Genomic DNA, 5888 nt, shown 5'->3' with positions numbered 1-5888 from the left:
AACAGTAATTTCTTTTAAAGAGAAGCGAGTGATTTTCTATTTTTTAGTCAAACCAAATGTTAAAAAATGGCTTAAAGTTACCTGGAAAAAAAACTTAGTTTCTCAACATATACCCTTCAATTCCTTAATAATCTATTTTCACACCAAGATTGCTTAAACCAGAAAAATCGTTCTCTAAGGTAGCGTTTGGTGGAGAGATAGAGACGAAAAGACTGAAACTGAGAGACAGAGACTAAGAGACAGAGATTAAAATAAATCTCAGTATTCTGTTTGGTGCAAAGTGAGAGACAGAAATTGAAACAAGAATAAAACTCTAATTTAATTTGTACAAAGGGTAAAATTGGAATTAACTAACTAAAATGAGGATAATTTAGGTATAAAATGTTATTAAAGTTTCAGTTTCCATTTCTAAAAATTTTAGTCTCCTGTGTCCCTACTTTTTGGAAGTACTGAAATACTGAAATTTTAGAAACAGAGACAGAAATTTTAGTATCAGCCTCTGAACCAACAAATATAAAAATGAGTCTCAATCTCTCAGTTTTTATCTCAATACCTCAAAACAAATGCTACCTAACTTCCTGATTTTCCTTCAAACACCACCTAGTGAGGCTCCATTTATATGAAGGAGTTCATAAAAAATAGAGCATAGGACTGTGTTAGAGTTTGACCTCTTTCTTAGCTCCCAAAATATATAGACATCTATTCAAAAGTCATCCGTCCGAATGCTTGATCAATTTGTTTTTTGCAATAAAATGACTACTTATATAAAAATATTTTCATATAAAGATGATGATTAAGATGTTGATTTCTATTATATTAAACAATTTAATTAAATATATTAAATTATTTAATAAAAATAATTTTAATTTTTTTCTCCCAAATAGTAGGTTAAGTGTGATATCTTATTATACTATCTTTAAGAGGATTCATTCTCCTAGACCAGTGTATTTGAACTGTAATGTAATGAAATGTTGCGTTATATTAACTTAGCTTTTCATCAACTTTTTTTTTTAATTTAGGATAGACCATAAAAATATATCTAAATTATTTTATCACTGATAAAATTGGTTTTAGATTTTATTATCAACAAAAATATTTTTAAATTATTTAAAAATATGATAAAAATGCACACTTAGAGCATCTCCAACGCATCAATTTTTTAAGATTCTATTTTCTCTTTTTCTGAAACAATAGAATCTCAAATGTTGAAAAGAAAGAGAATAGGGTCTCTGCTCATGGATCGAGGAAGAAGAGTTCTTCGTTAGAGGGATTGTGATTTGCAAATAGGCAAGTTATCTTTAAAAAAATAATTATATTAAATTATAATTAATTAAATAATTAAATAATAATTAATTAATTACTAATTATAATAATTTGTTATAACTAGTAATTAATTAATTATTATTTAATTATTTAATTAATTATTTAAATTATAATTAATACAAATAATTATAAAAAATTAATATTAAATATTATTTATATTAAATTATCATTAATTAAATTTATTTACATAAAAAAATAAATTTAATTTTTATACATTACAAAATAATTTTTGGTTGGATTATTTATTTTTATTTATAAAATTTAAAACGCTAATTACATTACAAATAATTTTTTTTTGAATTTTAATATTTTTAATAGTGAATTATTTTTGAATTTATAAATTTTAATAATATTATTGTAAACAAAATAATAACTACATTAATTTTAATTACTTTAATTAATTAAATAAGTGGAACTACAACAGGGATTAAAGTTAGTTCCTTTTAATAGAGAAGAAAAAAATACTTTAAATTCTTATTTACTATTTATGATGCAAAAGCTGATGTGAAGTTACTTTTTATGACAAGTGGACTATAAACAGAGACTGAAATGAATTCCCTATTGAAAATAATCTTATAAACTGAAATATTATATGTTAACAAAAAAGAGTGATGTGACAATAGAAACTTCTTATATGGCAAGTAAGACTCTGCCATTGGTAAGTGAGCCACATCACATTTTTCTCACATGTATTTGATCACGATTGGACATTCTTTAAACGTTTTTAAATTATTTGAGGATAGTTTTACTGATAACAAAATTTGGGGATAGCACAAATATAATTTGGGTGCAGTTTTTATAGTTTACGTTTTTATTTATAACCATTTAAAAATATATATTTAACTATAAAATTTAATTAAGGCTTAAGCTAAACCTTTTTATATCTTCTACTTATTGTAGTATATATGTAATAATATATAAGATATAATACTTGTCATGAAACCATTTATTCTAAAAATTCAAGCTGATACGAGAAGACAACATTAATGATTATATCTCTAAACTCTTCCTCAAACAAGAGCCTCTTTTGGATTTGTTTGATTTCATGAAATCATTTATTTCAAAAATGGGAATGGATCTTCTCAATTGTTAAAAAAAATTGAGAGTGTAAAGTGTTATCTCTAACCCTTCATTGCTTTTTCTCTCATATTTATTCTTAGTCCACTTATAAAATTAATGGTAAGAGATTATAATTTACTCCCTCAATTATTAAAAAAAATTGAGAGGATCCATTTCTCCCAAAAATTTAAGCTGATAAGAGAAGACAACATTAATAATTATATCTCTAATATTATAAAATTATTAATGATCATGTATGCGCTAATATTATGAATAATCTAGGCGTAACCATTAATGACATATATGAAACAGACCAAAACCTATTTTGATTTAGGCAATTTTGACCTTGATCTTTGACTGGAATAACATAACAAGTTAGTTTAGCTACAAATTTCATCATAAACTGAACTATAGAAAAATGGTGTTAATGTGACATCATCAAGAGTACTTCTATAGTTCTATGATGATAGATGTAACACCCTACCACACAAAGCTTTACGCTTAAGTCGTAAAACAGAGGTGATGTGGTATTACGACCTCTAAAATAAAATAAGTACATATAATAGCAGAAAAGTTATAATATGCTAGGAGCCTTGAAGAAAAGGGGGAAATAAAAATCGCACAATAAAAGCGCAACGCTCAAGGAACGAGTTAACTTACGTGTTAAGAAAACCATAACTATCAAACATAAGCTAACAGAAGTGGGAATAGAGTGCCAAAGATACAAAATATAAGCTCCTAACTCAGCCTGCGAAGTCAAGACTGGCCGGAGAATATTTACACATATATATACATACATATCCAAAACCCAAAAGTACATACACACAATCCTGCCTCTCCATAAACCTCTAAGAGAATCAAAAAGGACAAGTTATGCGGAGAGAAAGTTAAGTACATATATATACATCATTGTACAACAAAACTATACAACAACACTATCCAGTAACCCCTCCGCTTTAAGAGTCCAGACGCCTAACGAGATGGCTCCCGACCTGCATCTGAAAAACAACAACATAGTATGGAATGAGAACCGGAGGTTCTCAGTATGGTAAAGGTGCCACACACATAATATATAAGGTCCTGGGAATGCCATAGGCAGTCCTAGAACGCCGATACTCAGATTGTAGAACTTAAAGTATTAAACAGAAGCCATAAAAGGTGGTTTCCTAAAAATATTTAATCCTAACTTAACTTAACCTTAAATCTAAGTCCTATACTACCATTCCTCCATACCTCCAATTCCATCATGCATTTTCACAGACAAATAAACAGTTAAAGGCAAACACAAGAAGGTTACAACTATTGCAGGTAACAAATACACATTTAGCATGGCAAATACAAATAGGCACACCCAATTAGAGCACAAGCAAGTAATTCAAGTAATATGCATATGATGCATGCCTGTCCTATGGCTGATGAGGCTCATCTGTCGGTTATCCAGCCAACCCGACAAGTCTGAATTGTCCTTAGACTGTCCCCCGACGTGCATCCCCAAGAGTCTATGCATAGATTTTTCTCAAATAATCAATATTGCTCAATGGGGGTAACATTCCCGGGAATTTATATAGTGCCCGGTCACACTTACGTCGTAGGGTCAACAGAGTATCGAGTTTTCAACCTGGTACACGTGGTGGCAAGCCACGGCACTTAATCCAGGGAATCTCGTATCTCAGATTATTCAAATTCATAAGCCATATAAATAATTCAATTATAATTCATCAACATCCACATCGTTCTCAATTGCATCTCATTCATCATCATACATTAAACATATTCAATCCTTATCCTTCATTATATCACCTCCCATTCCATCCATCAATAGTTTCAATTCAAAACATAATTCATTCTTTTCTAAGAATCAAACTTCAAACTTAAAACATACTCACTTTCTTAATAACTCAAAATCAAACCTTATAACCTTTAAATCTAAATCTCTTTTAAATAATCATCTAAATAAAATCTCTAATTTTTTATAAAATTTCGGCAGCATCTCCTCTAAAACTCGGACTTTGCCACCCTTTTCGGGTCCAAACCTACTTTCTTTTCAATTCAACATACCCTTCCTCATCATCATAACAATCACCACAATAAATCTACTTCAAATCAACAATTAAACTCATACAATATTCAAATCCAACAACCAAAATTCAACTAAGGATCATAGTTCACAAATCCTAGGCTTTTAACACAAAATACCTCATTATCACAACAACCTCCACAATAGTTATACCTCAAATCAATAATTCACCAAATCATTAGTTAATCAACAATAACATTCAACCATAATTCTCTCCAAATTAACATAACAACATTCACCATCCAAAATTAAAAACTAATTATCCAATAAACTTCAACCAAATATATTCATCGATAAATTACTAAACATTAAACATACACCTGCATTCCAACTTATCCAATGGTCATCTAGCCTAAGTTTTCACAGAACATTATATATTAAATGCAAGAAACCTAAACCATACCTTAGCCGATTTCCACGTAACGACCAAAGCTATTTATTCAAAACCAAAACAGCCCCTCAAAACTCAACTAATCCGCTTCCTCCAAGTTCCAGTATTCACAATTTCAAGCTCCAATTATTTATTTTCAACCTAATACACATTCATAATACATATATACCCAATTTACTACTCAAAGCTCAAATTTAATGAAAATAAAATAGAATTATCGTATCCTCACCTTACCCAAGCTTCACATAAGCAAGAGTGAACGTTTCTCTCAAGCTAATTGGATCCTAAAACATCAGAAATCAAAGAAATTCAATATTCCCACTTAAAATTCGAAAATTGGGGGAAGATGAAGCTGAGAGTGAAATAGCAAGTTACCTATGAAATTGTTCCGGTAGAAATGTAGAGCTCGACGCGGTGAACGCGTGGCCGCAAACGGTGCGGCGATCGGAGCTCGAACGGAGAAGTTACGGCGTACGGAAGTTAACGTGAGGGTTTACGGGAATGTCTCGTTCTTCTTTTCCCTCTGAAGCTTTCAGCTTCGTTCACGTTGAAATGAGGGGGACAAAGGCTTGGGTTCACTTAAAAGGGCTGGTCCGGTTGGACCGATAGCCCGGTTCGGGTCCGGTTCAATCGGTTCGGTCCATTCTTGGACCGTTTTCTTCAAAATTAGTGTCAAAATTCTCGTTTCGATGAGCTCTATCCTAATTTGATATAATATTCACATTTCTAATCCTCCTTATTAAAAAATAATTTATTAACTAATTATCTACTAATTTAACCGGGGTTTACATTCTACCCACCTAATAAAGAATTTTGCCCTCAAAATTCAAATATAGTTACCTGAAAAGAGATGTGGATAGTCCTTTCGCATATCTGATTCGAGTTCCCAGGTATGTTCCTCGATACCAGCTCGTCTCCAAGCTACTTTTACCAATGATACTTCCCTTGCTCGTAATCGTTTAACACTGGTGTCATCAATCCTCACCGGAATTACTGGGAGTGTTAGATCTTCTCTCACTTGGATTGGTTCTGGTTCTA

General features: G+C 30.8%; 1 long non-coding RNA gene across 1 annotated transcript; it reads right to left on the bottom strand.

Annotated features, from left to right (window-relative positions):
* Positions 1-3090: 3090 nt before the first annotated feature.
* On the bottom strand, positions 3091-5405 carry LOC140179252 (uncharacterized). The gene is made up of 4 exons (XR_011872845.1): positions 5226-5405; positions 5080-5134; positions 4863-4991; positions 3091-3380 (listed from the first exon to the last, which is right to left on the bottom strand). It is a non-coding gene; the product is annotated as an uncharacterized lncRNA (long non-coding RNA).
* Positions 5406-5888: the final 483 nt, after the last annotated feature.

This window comes from Arachis hypogaea, chromosome 15, assembly GCF_003086295.3.
Source record: "Arachis hypogaea cultivar Tifrunner chromosome 15, arahy.Tifrunner.gnm2.J5K5, whole genome shotgun sequence".
Lineage (NCBI taxonomy): Eukaryota > Viridiplantae > Streptophyta > Magnoliopsida > Fabales > Fabaceae > Arachis > Arachis hypogaea.
The sequence above is the reverse complement of the archived record's forward strand: the minus strand, read 5'-3'. Positions and strand labels throughout refer to the sequence as shown.